Source organism: Miniopterus natalensis, chromosome 6 (assembly GCF_054644295.1).
Source record: "Miniopterus natalensis isolate mMinNat1 chromosome 6, mMinNat1.hap1, whole genome shotgun sequence".
Classification (NCBI taxonomy): Eukaryota; Metazoa; Chordata; class Mammalia; order Chiroptera; family Miniopteridae; genus Miniopterus; species Miniopterus natalensis.
The window spans coordinates 29,902,500-29,925,379 of record NC_142086.1 but is presented as its reverse complement, the minus strand read 5'-3'; positions in this window follow the sequence as shown (position 1 = coordinate 29,925,379).

Sequence of the window (22,880 nt, the reverse complement as noted above, 5' to 3'; positions counted from 1 at the left end):
CAACAGTTAACTAGACTTTTATGGTGATCATTTCACAATATAAATATCAAATCATTATGTTGAAGACCTGGAACTAATATGTTATATTAATGATATCCCAATAAAAAAGGTGACTGTAATATGGCAGATACAATTTGAAAGGGATTTGATAAATCATGGAAAATAAGTGAGAAATAATTTAAAGGAAAAATAAGATAAATATTTGTTGAATTAAATTTGAGGGTTAAGGGAGGGGGGAAAGTAAAAAGCTTTCCCCTAGCTAATAGCTTGAGTGAAAAGACAGATGATGAACATAGTAAGAGGAGCTGGTACAGAAAATACCTCATCAAACAGAATATAAAGCTGAATAACAGTATGTTAATATAACTGATAATAATGCAAAAATGCTTTGAAAATTGAAAATTACTGATTTTATGGTGCCTTGCAGTTTACAAAGCTTTTTTGCATTTATGGAAATTTTAATCTATTGAATCACAGCACTAAAATTTACCTTTTTGAGGGATATTTAAATTTTATAAAATAGTTACTTGAAATTTAAGACTAAATAATTATCAAATCATAAGTTCAGGGTTAGGGTAACACAATTTATGTTCACAGATCTTGAATTATGTTCTCTTATGCCCTGTACTTGTGACTATTGCTCAAGAAATATGACAATTTCAAGATTTTTTTCTCATTAGTATTAAAACAGTTATAGGAGAAATGACCTAAGTTTCCATTTTTAATAATACTACTCTTGGGAGCTATTCTGCAAGCAATGCTCATATAAGCTATCCTTCAGCAGGTCTTCATTTCAGCATTGCCTAATGCATCAACATTACTCCTGCTCATAATGACTTTGTTTGTTTAACTGAGGCAGTCTGAAAAATCCAACAGAAAATGTACAGAACATTGTTGCTACAATGTTGGTGATAGAAAATACAAAATAACCACACATTAGGGTTTTCTCAACATATCTGAATTATCAGTCTTTTCACCAAAATGCTAGGTAGGTAGTTAGATAGATAACAAACCCTTAGTTATTTGACTCCATAAGAAAAATTATTGAACCGGGTGTCTTAACTCTGGATACATTGAAAGTTTTATGTAGAAAGGAAAAAGAAGAGTCAAATACCTGTTGAGACTCAAATAAGTAAGTTGCTTCCTGCACCTCTCAAGTCTTAATTAATGATTCATCAATAATAAATAGAAGAATAGAGATGTCTTGCTAATTCTGAGAGCATGTTAACACTACTTTTTTTTCTTTGCCAGAAAATTGCCTTGCTAAATTTCTCTTTTAACTCTATAAAATTTCTGGTGTTGTTTTGATTTGATATTGAGTTATAGTTGATATTAAATTATATCATCATAAATTTTATGTTACCCTTTTTCACTGCATCCGTGTTACAAAGAACAGGGTTTATTTTCCAACTTGAAGGCTAAAATAAAATTCGATATGTTCATTAATGTTGAAATTCATCTCTTCATAATATACATTGATTGGACACTTATGGTATATAAGACATTTTTATAAGTATGTTATTACTGATGCATAAGACCTGTAATAAAAATATGAACATGACATAAATTACACTTTAAATAATGTAAAATCTAACATGGCCAAGTGATTAGAACTAATAGGAAACCAATAATACAATAAAGGAGAATAATTAGAAAACAAGAGACAAGTTGGGTCCCATAGTGGAATATATTTGGATGCCTCTTACTAAGAATTTGATATTTATACTCAATAACATTTCTGTTCTTATTGTTGCTATTTTTCTTTAATAACAATAGATATTTTTAATTTACTATATATTTATTGAATCCACAGGAATGATGATTAAATATGAATGTAGAGAGTCTTAGAGAAAGAAATTTACTCCCCTTAAAGTCAAAAGGTTTCCAGTATGCCCAAGTTTAAATCCTGGGAAGGCCTTGTCCACCTCTCCTTCTGACCATCTGGGCACAGTTTTTAAAAGTCTGTGTGATTTTAATAAAGTAGTAAATTTGAGATGATTTATACAGGTAATCCCTATGCCTAAATACATTCATAAGAAGAGGTAAGAAAAAAAAATCATATAATATAACTTCTGTTTTAGCATTGGGTGGTTTATATGCTATTTCCATGAATATAGACATGAGTAGTGTATTTTTACATAAGTGAATTTTACTATGTGGTATTCTTCCTTTAGCAACTGGTACCACAGCAAATTGGAGCACGGTTGAAGTTAAGACAGTGAAGTGTATTTTTTTGTTTTCTAAATTAGCTTTAACATGAACAGATAATAAATAAATGGAAATAAGTTTTCAAAAGCCTATGCAATGTCCTGCAGGTTACCAATATTAGAGTGTCATTTCTTGGACCATGTATTTTCCTTCTTTGTTGTTCTTTCAAAGGTAATTGCACTGCTGAGATGCCATTCAGATTATATTCGTTAAAATAGAAAGTATAGTCTACCAGAGTACTCAAATATTCACCTAGTTCACATAGACAAAAGTGTATTTTAAAATTCTGATAAAGGAGGTATGCCTATTTTATATGAGTCTAGCTCATTTTTAATAATCAGATATGTTAATCATCTGGATTACTTTCTGTTGTTTGCCGTTTTCAACTTAAGAATTAAAAAAAGACAAAAACAATATGCCAATAAAGAAGTCAGAAAAATGAATGAATCAAAATTGTTTTTCTGGGTTTTATTATTTTTTAGAAGTAGCCTTGTTCATGATTTCTGTTTCTGCTTTAACAGAAAGATCAGCAGCTTTAGCCAGAGAAACCAAATGAGAAGTGATTTTCCTTTTTGATGCTTTGTATTATTTATTTACCGCTTAAAATGTTTTTCTCTTCCCAAAAGCCATAGCCTTAAATTTAAAATTCATGCAGAGTCTATTACCAAAGGAAACACATAGACTGTACCTACATGTGGCAAAATTGTTTGAAAAGTAGTCTGTTATGAAGCTTCTTGACAAAGTAGCTAAGGCAAAACAACAATAAATGTTTGTCCTGCTGAAATCTCCAGAACCATTCTTCATATTTTCTCATTTTCTTTCCCATTTTTAGAAAATACAAAGCAGGAGTAAATAAATAAAATAAATGATTCAAATAACAATCTCATTTCAAAATTATATTTTGCTGTAGGTTACCCCTATGAATTAGCTTCCTTAATGAAGCTTAATGTATATGCCTCTCTCTCCAGGAGGGCTTTGTCTTAGTTTTCCTAAAATATTGATATTTTTATTAAATAATAAAGAATTTGCATTGTATAAAACAATATGAGTTCCATGCCCCTTGCCTTTCAAATAGTATGTTCTGAAGCAGTATTTTTTAGTTGAACTGTCAAAGGTTACTTATAAAGATTTCAGTCTCCATGAAAACTATTTTAGGAAAAAATAATAAATAAATAATGTGGACTATGCTATAGAAAAGAAAGAAAAGAAAAGAAAAGAAAAGAAAAGAAAGAAGAGAAGAGAAGAGAAGAGAAGAGAAGAGAAGAGAAGAGAAGAGAAGAGAAGAGAAGAGAAGAGAAGAGAAGAGAAGAGAAGAGAAGAGAAGAGAAGAGAAGAGAAGAGAAGAGAAGAGAAGAGAAGAGAAGAGAAGAGAAGAGAAGAGAAGAGAAGAGAAGAGAAGAGAAGAGAAGAGAAGAGAAGAGAAGAGAAGAGAAGAGAAGAGAAGAGAAGAGAAGAGAAGAGAAGAGAAGAGAAGAGAAGAGAAGAAAGGGAAGAGAAAAGAAGAGAAAAGAGAAGAAAAGCAATAGGTTTAATTCTTCCCTTCATGGATTGTATATTCTATTTGGAGAGTTTTACTTAGCAAAGCTTTTTGTTGTAATTTTGGAATTGAGGGAAGCAATTATATTATTGTGATTCTTGCAACTGAGTTAAAAGCTTAGAAGTAAATCTTTACCCAACAATTGAGCTAATTATTTATTTTACAGGGTGAAGCAAAAGTAAGTTTAGAGTTATTTGTATGGAAAATAATACAATAGTTAATAAATAATACAAGAATATTCTTTGTTCTGTGCACTCACAACTATAAACCTACTTTTGCCCCACCCTGTATTACCTTAGAAATATCTTCCAAAGATAATGCTGACCATTTGTAATGAGCACATATTTTGGTGCTTAAAGTTTGTATAATTAACTAATTCAGTAATCCTGTAAATTTTCTAAAGTTTGAATTTTTGTTGATAAAATTATAGTATATTTTTGGCTTTACTATTTGAAAAATAAGACTTCTTGTCTAAGTCTAGTATATTTTTTTAAAGTAACCTTAGTGTTTTTGCTCAGGGTTCTACATAATGTCTTCATTCATACATTGAATGAACATTTTCATTTTCAATAAATTATTCCCAGCTTATATCACCATTGGTGAAAGCCTGAATGGTAAATTTTAATTTTAGTACAAATGTAGATTAAAAGAAGACTTTTGTCTTATCTTTCACAATGTGATAGAAAAACCTTAGAATGACTTTTTGCATTTTCCCATATCACAGGAAATGGAAAAAAAGAACACAAGTGTTTTTTGGGGTTTTTTGTTGTTGTTGTTGTTTTTTCTTTTTAAATATATCTTTATTGATTTCAGAGAGAGGAAAGGAGAGGGAGAGAGAGAGATAGAAACATCAATGATGAGAGAGTCATTGATCGAGCCCGCAACCCAGGCATGTGCCCTGACCAGGAATCGAACCCTGATCGCCTGGATCCTAGGTCGATGCTCAACCACTGAGCCATGCCCAGCTGGGCAAGAACACAAGTTTTGAGATAAATTAAATTTGAGATCAAATAACAACTTGACATCTTCTCTGGCCCTGTAACCTTGAGCTTAAGTTCTTAAATTATGTTTAGAGTCATCTATAAAATTAGAGTTATAGAGAGTAATATGGTAAGAAGTAAATATTAAACTCTATGAAAAATGTTTAATATGATGTCTAACCAAGTGAAGGTATAAAATATATGTTTGTTTCTTCTCCCTTACCAAAGAACATTGAGATTTTAATGCAAAGACCAGAACAGAAATCTCACCAAAGGAGATACAAAGATGTCAAATAAGCACATGAAAAGATGCTCTACATATGTCATCAGGGAAATGCAAATTAAAATAACTGTGAGATACCAATGCACACCTATTAGAATGGACAAAGTCCAAAATTCTGACAACACTGAATCCTAATGAGGATGTGAAATAAAACAAACTCTCCTTCATTACTGATGAGAATGAAAAATGATACATCCACTTTGGAAGACAGTTTGGAAATACCTTACAAAAGTAAACATTTTATTATCACATGATCCAGCAAGTGCACACTTTAGTGTTTAGCCAAAAGAGTTGAAAACTCAGTTCTACAGAAAAACCTGCACATGGATGTTTATAGCAGCTTTATTTGCCTTGACAAAATTTAGAAGCAACCAAGATGTTCTTCAATAGATAAATGGATAAATAAACTTAGGTATATCCAGATAATGTGATATGATTTGGCACTAAACTGAGTTATCACTCAAAAAATGACATGGAAGAACCTTAAATGCATACTGGGAAAAGCAAAACTATAGATAAGGTTAAAAGGTAAGTGGTTGCCAGTGGTAGGGGGGAGGGAGGGATGAATAAGTGAAGCACAGAAGATTTTTAGTGAAACTACTCTGTATAATACTATGATGCTGGATACATTTGTCCGAATCCACAGAGTGTACAATAGGAAAAATGGACCTAAATGTAAACTATGAACTTTGGATTAAAATGATGTGTCAGTGTAGGCTCATCCATTGTAACAAATGTACCACTCTGGTGAAGGATGCTGGTAATGAAGGAAGCTATGCATGTGTGGAGAAGGGAGTATACAGGAAACCTCTATCTTCTGCTCAATTTTGCTATAAACCTAAAACTGCTCTAACAAAGTTTACTACAAAAAGCAAATGAAATCAAATGCACAAAATATATTAAACCAATGATGGGAACATAGTGTCCTGTGAGTCATCATTAGTTCCATATTTCGGTTGAACTGACACTGAGTCAGAGGTCCTGTAGCAAGCAGACTGGTTTGGAGTGGAGTAAAAATAAAGACAGTTGACATAATAAACTGATGAACAAAATAGATTCAGTGACATAGGAGCATGGAACAGACTGATGAAGCTCAGAGGGAAGGTGGGGTGGGTGGGTGGGTAGGTAGAAATTAACAAAAGAATTTATATGTATATATGCATAACCCATGGACACAGACAATAGTGTGATGGAGGCCTGGGGAGGGGAGTGGATGAGGGGTGGAAGGGGTCAATGGGGAAAAAGGGGGCATCTGTAATATTTTTAAGAAAAAAAAGAGGCAGTTGATTCAATTAAAATGAAGTAAAATAAAAATCCTGTTTGGGTCCCAACAAAGTATGAAAAAGAATGAAATTGCTGACCTATCCATGTTTTAGTATATCAAAAGCTTTGTATCATGATGCAGAAAAACAATCTTATCAACAGCTAATGTATGGGAAAGTGAGGAAAACCAAGAGAAAAATTGGGGGGAGAAAAAAAACCTATTGATAACAGCTTGGGAAATAGTCAAACCAAATAACAAGGAGGAGGGAGAATCAGGTTAGGGAGATTGTGTCCTGTATTTATTCCAAGATCTGGCTCACAGCATCATCCCCATCCTTTTGGGGGGCTGTGGAGATAACCCTGTTCAATTGTGATATCACTCAGTTGAGAACTTTGGTTATGAATGCTAACCCACAATTAGGAGAGATCTTTGGCATTCGATCCACTCACAACCAGAATGTAGTATCTTCTAAAGTTCAGTAAAAGCCAGTGAAAGATGAAGAAACAAAAAAAACAAAACACAGAAGAAATGGTCCCTTCTTTCTCCCACATTAGTATGGAATACAGCACAAAAGCAGTGAAAATGGTAAGAACAACAGCTTAGTAGAACTGATTATGTGATAATCAAAATAGAGGTTCTGCCAATGTACCACTGATCGAAGACATATAGGTACATTAATTTAGGGACTCCTCCAACTTGTATACTTTTCTTTGAGCTCATAGTGAGAGGACAAAAGAGCATCCATATCTCAGTGCCAGATTCATTTATTACCTCTCATTCAGATTATGGCTGGTAAAAAATAATAATAATAATAAATTCAGAAAAAAAGTTCATGGAGAGAAAAGAGAATTTGTCAGCCTAATATTAATACTAAGAAATAGAGATTAGCCCGGCAGGCATGGCTCAGTGGTTGAGCATCAACCTATGAACTAGGAGATCACAGTTTGATTCCCTGTCAGGGCACATACCCAGGTTGTGGGCTCGATCCCCAGTAGGAGGGAGTGCATCCTATTAAAAAGCCATATTAGTAAAACAGTATGGGATTGGCATTAAGATTAGACATATATGACAATGGTACAGGAAAAAAGTTTTAAATCATAACCAACTAACTTATAACAAAGAACATACTATAGGGCAGTAGAAACAATTATCTTTAAAATACATGTTGCTGGATTAACTAGATTTCCACATGGAAAAATTATCTTGACCCCTATCTCATGCCATGAATAAAAACCAATTCCACATTAATTGCAATCTAAAGAATAAAATTTTAAAGCAAAACACTAAAATAAAATTTAAGTAAATTTTAAAATTTACTGAAAAGAAATTTATAAAAAGTAAAACAATAAAATTTTAAGAAGAAAACATAGAAAAACATCTTTCTGACCCTTGAGTAAATCAAGATTTCTAAAACAGGGAGTTAATTGTAACAGGAAACAATAATAGATTAGACAAGATGAAAATCAAGAGCTTTTGTTCATTAAAAATGACATGAAAAGAATAAAAAGATGATCTACAGAGTGAGACAAAATATTCATAACATATATACCTGACAACAGGCTTATGTCCAGAATATATAGAACAATCCAACTCAACAGAAAAGTGACAATCAACCAACAGGGGGAAAAATGGGCAAAATACTTAGGCACAAAATAAAAGGTATCCAAATGGCTAATCAATATAGGAAAAGACAATTGACATCATTATGCAGAGAAATGAAAATTTGACCAAAATGTGTTACTACTACACTAAACCAAAAAGGACAGAAAATAACAAGTGTTGGCAAGGATATGGCAGCTAGAATTCTCTTACACTACAGATGTGAGTACAAATTAGTGCAACCACTTTGAAATCCTGTTGATAGATTCTACTGTAGCTGAACAGAAGCATATCCTATGATCCAGCAATTCTACTCATAAGCATACAACCAAAAGAAGTGCATGGGTATGTTCATGGAAAAGAAATACCAAAATGTTCATGGTAGTACTGTTTAGAAACCACCAATAAGCTGAGCAACGGTAAAATGGTAAAATAGATTATAGTGTTTTTCAATCCTCACCCAAGGATATTTTTTAAAATTTATTTTTATTTTTTGGAGAGAGATGAAGGGGGAGATAGAGAGGGAAACATCGATGTGAGAGAGAAACATCTATTGGTTGCCTCCTGTATGCACCTGGGCCAGGGATGGAACCTGCAACCTAGGTATATGCTCCGACCAGGAATCAAACCCACCACCTTTTGGTGTACAGCAGGATGCTTCAAACAACTGAGCCACCTGGCCAGGGCTACGATATTTTCTTATAATGGCAATGAGAATGAACAATTCAACTATTTGCAGAAGTATGTATTATTCAAAAACTGTAAATATTAAAGAAGCTATGTAGGAAACAGATCATATTGTATATCATATATATAAATTTCCAAAACAAGTAAACTCATTTATATTCTTAGAAGACAGAAAAGTAGTTTTATTTTTGGAATAATGACCAGTAATCAAAGTGGGATTTTGGGATGCTGGCAATGTTGTTTCTCAATCTGTGTTTTGGTTTTCTTCAATATGCTCTATTTGTGAAAATTCATCATCCTAAAATGATTATGACTTGTATTAATAATATATTTTATACTTGAGTAAAAACTTTTAAAATTGCAACCAAGGAAATGCAGGTGATTTGATTAGCTGTTTCAGTAGTAGGCTGAAATAAGAGAGGGCTAGTCTAGGGAACATCAGGAACTTCTAATTACAGAGGGTAAGAGTCCACCTCCAAGGACGAGACACCCATCTGAAGTACTGGAAAGTGAGGACAAGAGCAGAATGAACTAAAGGGGGGTAGCAAGGAAGAACCTCATTATAGAGGAATGTTGGCACTTGGACATATGGGGGGAAACAACAGTCAATAAACATCAGGAATACTCTTGGAGGGGGGTGGGATATCAGCTGTATTAGATCCACAAATGTCACAAATACGCAATTAGTAACAATACCAATTACTCCAAACTCCTAATGTACAAATACAGACAGAGATGTGTATACGCTTCTTAGCTGAATCCCGGTAAGAGTTTCTCAGGCTTGTTTTGGAACAAGGAGTATCTTCGTCCTGAAACTTTGGTAACACTGGAGTCAAGAGCGCAAATAGAACCCAGGGATCAATAAACCAGAGAAAGGCATACAAACAAGTTTTCAAGCCACAGGAGATTCAGTCAGACAAGGTCAGAAGTCCAGGAAAGCAAGTACATAGATTAGATGACCAAGTCCCAGCTGGACATGGGACCTGAACAAACATTTGTTTTGGTACTGACCAGAGCTGGCTTTACAGGTTGTTCTGCCTCTGTATATAGAAGATTGGCTATATATTAAAGATTCTAGAAGAGTTTAGACAGCCTCCATAATATTTTTTCTCAAGCATTTGGCTTCAGGACCCTCTGATACTCTTGAAAGATATTGAGGCTCCCAAAGAGTTTTGGTCTAGGCAAGCTATGTCTATAATTACCGTATCTGAGATTAAAACAAAAACTTAAAAGTATTCATCATTTCATTTAAAACTGACATAAATAAAGTCATTAAATATTAACATAAATACATGTTTATAAAAATATCTGTACTTCCTGAAACAACAAAAAATCAGAGGCAGAATGGCATTGTTTATATTTTACAATTCTCCTTAATATCTCTCTTAACAGAAACAGCAAAATGTTCATACCTGCTTCTGCATTCATTCTATTCCCATAACAAATTATATAGTGTCTGGAAAATTCCACTCATCACACATGTGAAAATGAGAGTTAAAAAGGCAATGATAATCTGGTATTGTGAAGTTGTTTTGACATTGCAGACTCCTTGAAAGGGTCTCAGGGAACCCCAGGCTCTGTGGACAAGGCTTTAGGAATCACTGTTCCACTAACTTGTCAGTTTGATCTCAGTGCTCAGGATATCACTGAGCTACACAAGCAAGTTGCCTGAACCTACATTCTGCCAAAAGCATGAAGCTTAATATTTTTGAAAGAATAGGAAAGTCAACTCTCAGAATAATGTCTGAGGGAAAAGCATGTTCATGGATTGGCTATAAACGGCAGATAAATTTGCCACAGAAATGAGGTAAATCTTTCAAAACAAGGTTCAGCTGTCATCTTTATTGATGTTTCAGAAACTCTTTAGCTAAAATAGAAGCAGATTTATAAAGACACTGATGGGGAGTAGTTATCAGAAGAGAAGAATGTAGAAAATTTAAGGTGAGCTTTTATGTAGGCAAATGGAAATGTAAGTAAACAGATAGAACATGTGAGAGGGTCATTTTGGGGGTACAGTTGACCATAAATCATGTTAAATATGCTTTAGGCAGAGCTATTATGTGTTTGTGTATACATATACACAAACTTACAATCCTGTCAGAAGTGATTTGTGCAAAGTTAGTAAACTTAGGACAGCATATTGAACCCATAGTTTATTCTGGAGAAGTGAGTTAAAGAGAAGAACCTACAGCATTTATGATTTGTGTGATCACAGAGATGAGAAGGGTCAAAACAAACAAACATAAAAGAAACAGTTGGAATTCAACCAAACTACATAACATCACTCCTAAAAGTTGCAATTTTGATCTTTTAGAAACAGAAATAGGATAAAACTATAAGGAGGTATATATGAGTTGCCAATAAGTAATTTTTTTTGTTTTAGCTTAGCATCTTGTTAAAAGACTAGTTCAAACCAGAGATACTAAATACACAGCCTTCATTCCAGGAATAAGGCCTGTTAGAAGCATGAACACTTCAATAAATGTAGGAGGGGAGGGATGAGCAATAGCGCTGAAAGGATGCCAGGCCCAGGTTAGAACAGTAACCTCTCCCCACCCCCTAGTGCCTTAGGGGGTGGAGGAGAGGCCCTGCCTGCTAGCACCACTCTGAAAGGGATCTCCTGATCCAGAACCCCCATTCCTATCTACTAGGAGCTGGGGCAGTAGCTACACTAGAGTCTTGAGAGTCAGACTTCGACAGGAAGACCTCGTTTCTGAGGAAAGTTCAGTTAGAAGGTAAGAAAGAAGGGTGTCCTCTAAAGAAGATGCCCTCTGCATTCAATGGCCTCACAGCAGCAGAACAGCTCCTTGCCTTCCACACTGCCCACCTCGTAGCTCTAGTCCTAAGAAAATTCTGCCCTAGCCCAGAATGGCTTTTCAGACACATCAGGAATCCAGATAAATGATCATTATAAGAATGAATAAACCAGGTGATGATAAAGGCCTATCTTCTCATTGATTGTATCAGATGCCGTCACTAGATATGGACAGTCTCTGGAAAGTCCCTTTTCTTGATGGCCTGTGACAACTGCATGAACACCTGGCTTTTATTGTATCACCTTGATCTCTGCTGCTATCAGAAGACTAAGGTGATATGAGAAAACTGAGAAAATGAGAGTGAAAGGGGTAAATAACATCTTAGCACTGAGACATTAATACTAATATTATAGAGTCAGTAGAGACAACTATTGAATTCTCTAGGACTAGAAAAAGTACTTCTCTGGGCTGAAATCAGGAATTACAAGGACTCATCAGTTTCTTAGGCAGAATTCTGCAAATACCAGAAAATAATGCAGGACCCTTTTGAAATTTCTCATAACATTTTAAAGTTAAAGTATAGATTTCAATATTTTCTTGCTGAAATGTGAATAATACCAAATTGCAAATATATATATATATATCCTCATTTATTTAAAAGAAAAGAAATAATCTAACATGAATCTGACGCAGACCCTTGGGAAAAAAATCAAGAATTCCTTGACACAAACTGTCCCTTGCTTGGCAACTATAGGAATTCTGATTTGATGTGTTTCTATGAACCTCTATGAATCAAATAAAACTTTTATTATTATTGAAATGAAAAGTTAAAAAGCTCAACTATATATTAAAGATGACATGAGCTTTGCCATATCAAAGTGAAATCCAAAATACCAATTTCTTATTCAAGGCAAATATTGGCAACTTACTCATTTAAATATACTTTTGAGCAGAATTATTTTTCCTATTTTTGGTTTTATTTGCACAATTTGCATTTATGTCTTTATTAAAAAAAAATATTTTCATTTCAAAAATGGAGTATGAAAATATTTTTTAAAATTGACTTTATATTTTTATGGTATTTTATTTTTTTATAATTGATTTCAGAGAGAGGAAGGGAAAAGGAGCGAGAGAGATAGAAACATCAATGATGAGAGTCATTGATCAGCTGCCTCCTGCACGCCCCCTACTGGGGATTGAGTCCACAGCCGGGCATGTGCCCTGAGTGGGAATCGAACCTCAATCTTCTGGATCCTAGGTCGATGCTCAACCGCTGAGCCATGTCTGGCCGGGCGACTTTATATTTTTACAAAGGAAATTTATTTCCAATACAAACCAAAGCAAATTGCATGAAAATATTGTGTGCTTATATACATTGTTTTGAAAGGGAGGGAGTAGTGAGCAGGTCCACAACTTATTATCAGATTCTCAAAATTGTAAATAAAACATAAAATATTAAGGAGTTAAACCTGAGTGTTATATTTTTCTTATTTTATTAACATAATAAATTAAAAATTATTGTTGAAAAATTTTACTCGGTTTATGAGATTTTGAACATGTGATGTTTAAATTTAGTCATCAATTTTCAAGATTTAATTCAGGATACTACTTTGCTACTTTTTACTTGGAAGAAATCTTAGAATAAGATGTAGTTAATTTCATGTATAATAACCTATAATGAGATGGTCTTTAAAAAAATTGTGGACACCTTGTTAAACATTTAACCCCTTATATTCTCATAAGTGCATGCTACTATATTTTAACAAATGATATTACTGTAATATATCATGTATTATTACAATATTTTAATATTACTCAAATACTTATTTGTTTCTTAGTGTTCAACAAATTCAAGATCAGTTATATGATATATAAGGAACACAGAATACAAATATGAAAGCATTTTTCCTTTTAATTATGATTTCTCATACCTATATGATTTCTCAAATAGTTCTTACTAATTGAGATTCCTATGTAACAGAAAAATTATTATGGCACCTTAAATTTTGCAACAATTTTCCAGTGAAATTGATAATCATACATTATACTCAATCCAGTAGGAGAAAATACTTCTGTGTAAAGCAAAACAGACTCTCAGCTGCTATAAAGACTATAGGGAAAAGCAAGAAAAAGTCTGTCTCATTTTATCTAATAAAATCCTTTAGTTAAAATGAAACCCTTGATGTAAATGCTGAAAGCTATTTCCTCATGACATTCAAAAACAGATGCTGCAACTGATGGACAGAAAAATGTTAAAGAAACAGGGCACCATCCGACAGGTTGTTCCTTCCCTTCAGCAGTGAAAAGCTATCGTTGGCCTTACAAAAATTCCAATTTGCTTTTCAGCCAGTGAAATTTTAATTAATTTTCCAATATAGTTTGGAAAGTGTAACTCCTGGGCCATGAAAGAGAGAAATAGGTAAAAATCATCCTTTAACAAGCATATTGCTTTATTTTGACACACATCTGGAAGCATGTACCACCCTGTAGAATAGTCCTTTCTGTTTCTGATTTAGGAGGCCAGCTTTATGATCTGAAAAGCCTCAAGCCCTATAGCAATGATTCTAATGAAAATAGGACTTGAAACTATAAGAGAAAAAAATTACATACACTTCTGTTTGACAGTTATGATTATAGCTATAACCAAAAATAGTTACCCTGAAGCATCAATAAATGTGAGCAAGAAGGCATGTGTTCAGGGTCTGAAAGAAATCAACAAGTATCTAATGATGGCCTTGTATAGACATAGGATTATTCTTTTTTCTGTAAGTAGACAGTGTTGTTGCTTTATCTTTTAATATGGGGAACTTAAAAAGGAGATGAATCTGTGTGAAATGTGAGCCATCAGACATTTATGAACAGATATATTTAGTGCCTAGCACTAAGGGCATAAGACAATAATTAAAAGAGAATTTGAAGTCAGCTTGTTTTTCCTCTCTGGCACCACAATTTATTGTATAAATTTAGGCAAGTTATATTATCTGGTCTTCATTTTTCTAATGTGTAAATAAAGATAACAATAATAAAATATAGTGTTGCTATGAGGATTGAACATGAATATTTCTTAGGGCTTTCAGAAGATAACTCATTTTCTGGCACTTACTGGAGACTATATAAATGACTGTAATTATTATTATTTACTTATTAACATCACTGACATAACCAGGCACAGCTTTGTTAATTGGAGCATGATAAGATATATTAAAGAAGGTTCAGATTGGAAACTAGAACTGCTCATCAAAGTAGGAAGAAAACTGAGGGGATGGACCCAAGACAAATGGAAATAAATTCCAGTCTTGCAGCTAGAAGTTGGCATCAGGTGGGCAAAGTCACATATAAACAGGGATTTGCTAGTTCCTCAATATTTATTCAGGGAGTGGAATATCCAAATAGGCAAGTGGAGGCAAACTAAAAGGGAGCCCAGATGTAGGCAGTAGTTGGGAAGGTAGTCTTACCCTGGGATTTAATCCTAAAGTTAGTGGATAATGTTTAAATTCTTCAGAGTCCAAAGCACCCTTCAAATTCTTATACCAAGGCACAACTTTGTAGAACTGCATATCACCTCTCAATATAACAAGTTCAATACATTCAATTTCTTCTCTTCATTTGAGCATATGATTAAGTAGTTCAATGGAATTTAAGACCAATGCTGCAATGGATATATGAAATTAAAATCAAATTCAGTGTGGCTAAGAATATAGGAAACACATGGGAATTGAAACCTAGCCAGGAAGCAACAAATTCATCTCTCTCCTCTCATATGTATAAATTGATACCTTTGGATATTGTTTCTCTCTCTCTCTCCATATATATGTATGTATATATATATATGGACAAACACATATATATATTATATATATAAAAGTCTCTTTTATACTTTTATATTCAGAAACTTGCAGAGAAAATTAAGGAATTAAGGGTGTTTACCTTAATAAAGAAACGTCAGCTTCTTGTTTGCATGGTCATTTAGTGCCATTGGTTATGTTTCAATTTGTTTATCCCTCTTTCCCTTCACATTACCACCCAGGAAATTCTCAAATCTACTTAATTATAACATTCCACATTCTCCTCAAACTAATCAGAGTAGCCAAACATGGCTGGAGTAAAACACATCCCCAAGTTGAACATTTGAGTTGGACACGCACAGCTGAGATCTCTCAAGAGAAGCTGCTGCGGTGAGCAGAGCTGACAGGGCCTCAACCTGCAGCACCTGCAGACTCTGTGAGGCTCCAGCCAAAGCCGAGCTTCGCCCACTGCTCCAGCCAACAGCTGGGTATGACGAGACTACTGTAGCCGCTCTTTCTGCCCAATGCGGACCCTCCGAACAGTCAACCTTAGCTGGAAGGCTTCACATTGGCCTGGTCAAAACATCCTCAGATCTGCCCATCAGTCTGAATCTCTGTTACTCAGTTTTCCTGTCTTTGCTCTCATTTTACAGGTGTCAGACCTGCAGGACAGTCTTGAAGACTTCTGACCTAGGCCTTACTTTCAGGCTGTGTGTCCTTTGACCTGGGCTGGGCGTCCTGTAGGCAGTTTATGCATGGGTCTTGTTTCCTTATTGGTTCAGCCACCTATTGTCTTTTGATTGGAGTGCTTAATCCATTTACATTTAAAGTAATCATTGATAGGTATGTAGTTACTGCCAGTTTTTTTATACTTATTTTCTATTTTGTTTCTTCTTCTTCTTAAGGAAATCCCTTTAACATTTCTTGTAATACTGGTTTGGTGATGATGAACTCCTTTAGCTTTTTCTTGTCTGGGAATTCTATTGTATTTCCCTAACCAATTTGGTCACCCACCCTTCTGATAAATAGTATATCCATTTTTCTCTCTCATCAAACTAACAAAATCTCTCTCCCCATTGCTCCACCCCTGGGACATTCCTCATTTCCAGGTGTTCACCTTGTAAATGTTTCACTGACAAGATAGAAATATTCAAAAAGACCTTACCCCACATCCAATCCACCTACTTTCATTCCTATTTCTTTACCCAATTTTTGACAAAGACAATATAAAAAGATAATGTGAGGGCAAAACACATTTATGATAAATGATTGTTATTTATATTTTTGAGAATCACTTTACTTCTAGCTTTTTGTCAAATCCTTACCCAAAGATATGCTTATTAATTTTAGAGAGAGGGTAAGGGGGAGAGAGAAGAAGGGGCGGGGGAGAGAGAGATATCAATGTGAGAGAACATCCATCGATCGGTTGTCTTCCTTATATGCCCCAACCAGGGATCAAACCTGCAACCTAGGTATGTGCCCTGGCCAGGAATCTAACTCTCAACCTTTCAGTGTACCAAAGGATGCTCCAACCAACAGAGCCACACAAGCCAGGACTCTGCTTCTAGCTTTTTGACCCAGCTGAGTAAACACTGAATACTTCCTGTTTATTACTGATAACAACTTTTAAAAACTATTTTCCTGAGTGCATCAGACTATTTATTCTATTCATTAGAAGTCAAGAATGCATTTGTATCTTTTATATAAACTGCACTTTTAAGTAGTTTTCACACTGATTAAGTTAAGTGTGATAGTGGCAAGAGTGATGAAATGAAATTTAATGGAAATGATGCAATACATTAGAATTAAGAATTGTGATGTGTTAAAATTAATTATTGGATTGTCTAAGAAAGCATGCTCACATTTTAAAATGTTCCAAAGATAAATACAAATTCTAAAAGTTCAAATGAACAGGAAATAAAATCAGCTTTCATACTGTGAGATCTTGCTAAAATAGCCACTTTTATAGCTTCTGATATTTCTACATAAGAACATCCATTTAATTTGTCACTCTACTAGAAATAAATAAATAAATAGCCCTCACCTGTATGCCTCAGTTGGTTGGTGCGTAATCACATGCACCGAAAGGTGGCAGGTTCGATTCCTGGTCAGGGCACATACCTAGGTTTCAGTTTGATCTCTCTTTAGAAGGCAACCAATTGCTCTCTCTCTCTCTCCCCTCCCACTTCCTCTCTCTAAAAATCAATTAAAAATAAATGAATAAATAAATAATAGTAACTCAAAGCCTACAGTTTAATAATGATATGCCAGAAGCATCATTTTTACAATATATTATATACATATTTTGGTCATAGAAAAAAATGTTTGTCCTGCTGGTGAGGCTCTGCAGTTAAGCTTTGACTCATGAACCAGGAGGTCATGGTTTGATTCCTGGTCAGGGCACATGCCCAGGTTGTGGGCTTGACCCCCAGTAGGGGGCATGCAGGAGGCTGCTGATTGATGACTCTCTCCTCATTGATGTTTCTGTCTCTCTCTCCCTCTCCTTTCCTCTCTCTGAAATCAATAAAAACATATATATTTTAAAAATATTGTTCTAACCTTCTAAAGAAGACTTAAATTTTCAAATGGTGATGCCAACACAACTGCTAGTTGAATAACCTCAGTAGCCAAACATAAATGTGAGCCACTTTCTCATTATGTGAAGCCTGCACCAGTTTTCATGGTTTCTATCTGAAGAAAAACTCTTCTCCAGAAAAGTTTGTCTCCCAGTTAGGATGTAGAAAGGTTGCAAGAGCACAATTCCCATTCAAACAATAAGAATAAATTTAATAATCTACAAAGTTATATGTAATTTGTTTTGAATTCATCACACAGCTCAGGTCACAAGGGAAACAAACAGGCTTAAATCTAAGGAAAGATCAGCACCTTCAGGAAGATGTGAGTGGTGGCTTATCTGGGGTAGGACATAGAAGGAAAACTGAGCTGTCATACAAGCCAGTGAGAAGATTTCAGCTAAAATTTTTAACAAATTGCTAAAGGACAATTGTGGGATAGCCTGAGAGTATAGGACTTCCTAGAGCCACAGACACCAGGGATCTTACACTCAATCTTGAACTTTTCCATGGATGTCAGAAGAGGTAACAAGAGCAATTTGAGCAAAGTCAGAGACTGGAATAAGGCACCACTGCAGGAAAGCACAGTTTCACATGGAACTGTCACCCCTCCAGAAAAAAGCAACACAAAAAAAACTTGAGCCACAATGGAGTACACGTGGATACAGAGAAGGAAAGAAGAACTTCAAAAAATGTGTTAACAGTTGAAAATATTTTTAAAAAGGAAGCCAAGAAAACTATTGCAGACAAAAAAATGAGAGAATCCAATACTGTTTATTACATGTTAAAGGACATTCTTCAGGTAAAAGAAGCATGATACAAGCCTTACCTGCAGGGGCACGGGTTTGTGTGTGGCCAAAGTCTCTAAGGAAGGGGCCTGGAGGCCTCTGAGCTGCCCCTGCGTGGCCTTGGGGAGTAACAGGCCCCTTCAGAGGCCATTTTCCACCTCTCTAAAATCAGCCTACACACCTGGCAGCCTCTGGTGGAGCCCTTCTATTTCTGAGGATGGAGGGCCCTGGGACTTCTGGCGCCTCGTGGGGTTCAGCCCAGCAGCTCGGGCAGCCAGGGCCCTGGGTGCGTTACATCTTCAGCCCTCGGGGGGCCTCTGAGCAAGGACCTGCCCTGAGTTGCTGGGCGGCTCTTCCACACCCTCCTATAGCCTTCCCCTCCTCCCCCACCTGCCTGTGTTTATTCTGGCACCATTGTGCATCTATTTCTTTTCACAACCTGTTTCCTTGAGCCATGTTTGCACCCACTGCACCCTTTCCTTCACCACCCACTCCCCCTCTAGGTTGCCTCCAAGCTACTGAAACTGCTCTCTCAGAGGTCACCCAAAGCCACCATACTGACTTTTCATTGAACTCTGGAGCCCTCTACCCTACCTTTCACATCTATTATAATTCTCTTTCTGTCCCTTAAAACAAACAAGTGTTTAGGAAGCAGACAGGAAGGTCTAAACCTGAGCTCCGCCCCGCATTGACTTCCTGTTACAAAGGAAGGGTTGCCTATCCTGGTACCTTTAATCATCACCTCCTGCCTTCCCGGGGGCTTTGGGCTGAGAGGATCCCCCTCTGCTTCTATTATTTCCAACCTTTTCTTCTCTACCAAATTTTCTGTCTCGTACTTAAACATGCTTAGGTTTCCCATTTCTTTAAAAAGGTTCCTCGCCTTAAATTCCTCTCCATCCATGACTCCAATTGTCCCTCATTCTCATGGACATTCTCTCATGCTCCATGTCTCACCCCTCTCCAGCCTAGCTTCTGTTCTTATCACTCCCCTGCAGCAGCTCTGAATTGTCACAGACAAGCTTCAGTCCTCATCGTACAAGGTCACATTCTAGCATATAACTCTATTGACCACACCCTCATCAGAATATGCTCTCCCTCTGCTTTTACCGCAGTTTTCCCCTTACCTCTCTGGCTGCTCTTTAACAACCAGCTTCTCCTTTCTCCAACTCTTAAATACTGGAATCCCACTGAGTTCAGCCCTCTTCTTGAATCCCACCATGTACACTTTCCTAGGTGAGATGTCTGTTAAGGTCTTTGGCCTAATATTTCATCGAGTGATCATTTTCTTATTGTTGAGTTTTAAGAGTTCTTTGTATATATTGGCCAACAGTCTTTCATGAGCTGTTTTTGCAAATATTTTCTCCCAGTCATTTATGGGTCTTTTCATTTATCTTGACAGTGTCTTCCATGGAGAATTTTTTTTTTTTAATTTTAAGGAAGGTGAGCTTATCAATTCTTATTATATCATTACCAAATTCAAGATTATTTAGGCTTTCTCCTATGTTATCTTCTAAGATTTTTATAGTTTTTACATTTTATATTTGAGTCTATGAATCATTTTGAGTTAATTTTTGTGAAAGGTGTAAAGTCTGTATCCAAGTTTCTTTTGTGCACATGATCGTCAAATTATTTCACCTTTTGTTAAAAAGGCTTTCTTTTTCCTGATTGTATTGCTTTTGTTCCTTTGTCAAAGATCGGTTGACTTTATTTTTCTATTATATGAATCTACTTATGAACTCTCTATTCTATTCCAGTGATCTATTTGTTGTGTATTCTTTCATTAATATCAGACTGCCTTGATTACTATAACTTGATAGTTATGTCTTGAAGTTGAATAGTGTCAGTTCTCCAACCTCATTCTTCTCTTTCACTACAGAGTTGACTATCTGGGTTCTCTACCTCACCATATAAACCTTAAAACAAGTTTGTCAATATCCAAAAAAAGCACTTGCTGGGATTTGGATTGGAATTGCTATGAATCTACAAATCAAGTTGAGAAGAACTGACATCTTGACAGTATTGAGTCTTCTAATCCATGAACATGGACTACCTCTCCATTTATTTCATTTTTCATTGATGTCAATATATTTTTGATAAAGGATATGAATAAATTAAAGAAATGAAGCAGAAGATATGTATAAGTGTAGTAGAAAATCAGATTAAATAATAAAGTAGGGACAAATTTTAGAAAACTCAAAAATCAGGCAAATGACTTAAGAATTTAAACAGGATAAGCTTCTTAAATCTCAGACTTCATATGCCCAAGTTACCTCGGTGTCAAATGTTATATATTCTCAGTTTTCTATTACTTAGAAAATTTTTAAAAGTTACTCATCAGGTACACATTATAAGATTTTTTTTTTTTTCTCTCTGAACTTGGGTAATACTATGCACACAAGAGTTACTCCTTGAAGCCTGGACTATTTTGTTTTCATTTATTCTGTCTTTTAAGAACTTGGTATTTTCCACACAGTAGGTATAGAACAAATATCTCCTAAAGTTAAATATAAATCTGTCTAGAAGAGAACAGTTTATGAGACCCTGTTTGGTTTATCATGTGCCCAACTTCACTGAGCCTATTGTCAGGACAGATAGCAACTGCACTTTCTTCATTTGATTGTTGTGTATTTGCCTTTCTTGAAATTTATGTAAGGTTGAAATTAAATAATGTATCCTCTGCCTTCCCAGTATCAAAATAAGTGGGAGATTGGATGAAATCCAATTGACTTAATCACATTTGCTATTAACATATAGAACACCCTATGCTTAGAATGTCAAATTACAGGTCAAAGATGAAATCATTTGCTAGTATGAAAAGTAAGAAACATTTAAACTCTGAGCAATTTCTCAAAGATGCTCACAGTTGTTCTACTTAATATAATGTCTCAGCCACAGTATAGCAAACCATACTTTCAGGGATGAAAATAGGACATTATTAAAATGTTATCTACTTCACTCAATGTTAGAGTAGGAGATAGTACTTCATCTCTTTTTTAAAATTTCACTTTACCATTAAAATATCAATAAAAATGAAATTGAGAAAAGAGCTCTAGAATCCTTGTTAGACTCTGGGAATCACAATGTAAAGAAAGAATAATTATAACATAGATTGGGCCAAATTAAGAAACAAGGTGAATAGATAATGCGTAAATAACTTATTTTATTACTTTTATTTTTAATTAAATTTATTTGGGTGACATTGGTTAATAAGATAATATGGATTTCAAGTGTACACTTCTATGGTACCTCATTTGTATATTGCATTGTGTGCCCACCATCCAAAGTTAAACCTTCTTTTGTTACCATATATTTCACCCCCTTTCCCCTTTACAACCCTCCCACCCCCTTCCCTCTGGTAATCACCATACTCTTGTCTATGAGGTTTTTTTGCTTGTTTTTCTTGTTTGTTCATTTGTTACTTTCAGTTTTATATCCCACATTGAGTGAAATCATATGGTTCTTAACTTTTTTGTCTGACTTATTTCACTTAGCATGATATTCTCAAGATCTATCCATGTGGTCACAAATGGTAGTATTTCAACTTTTCTTATGGCTGAGTACAACTTTCAAATAAGTAAAAATGAGACATATAGAAAGAGGTGTATTAGAACACAGGCTCAGTTTGCACCACATAAAATGAGAACTGCTTCATTCTAGTTTCAAAATGGAAAACCCTGTATTATTAAAATAAAATAAAAATTTATAGCAGTAGAAATCTTCTTTTTCTGGACTTCCATTTTTCTTCAATAATTTGTTGCTACAGAATCGAAAATATTGAGGTTATCATTCACACACACATAAAGTATTTGGGGTAATTTGCAAAGAGTGTATACAATAAGGAATGAATAAATGTTAGATATAAATTTAAATATAAGATTATGATTAAGGAAGGGAAGAGGCTATATAGAAGCTATTTTCTGAATCCTTTCCTATACTAAAGTTAAGTCACAATTTTGACTCTACTTACTTAGTCACCACAGTTAAAAGGTATTAAACATTCATTAGCATGGTTTGTAAAGAATCTGAAAATACTCAATAGTTTTTCAGTGGAAGCTAATTTCCCTCAGCATTTCAAGCTGGAAGGTTCTTTATGGTTTTGTTTTTTAAATTATTATTATTTTTTATTTGTGTGTGTGTGCATGCTTGTGTAAAGTAAGGAGTTATGTGGGTAACAATATATGATATAGTGAATACTGTCTTCTCCAATGTCCCTACAGTAAATTTAGTGGTGAATTTAATACCAGGTCATCAAGCAAAGTTGGAAGCCATGACATTACACAATAATGACAATAATTCAATAACCAAGACATTAAGAAAGTATTGTCTTTAATTATTCTTCAAATTTCCTTTTACATTAGGGGAAAAAAATGTTTTCTAGAGTAGGAAAATTTACAAGTGCCACTTAATTAGTAAGTGACTA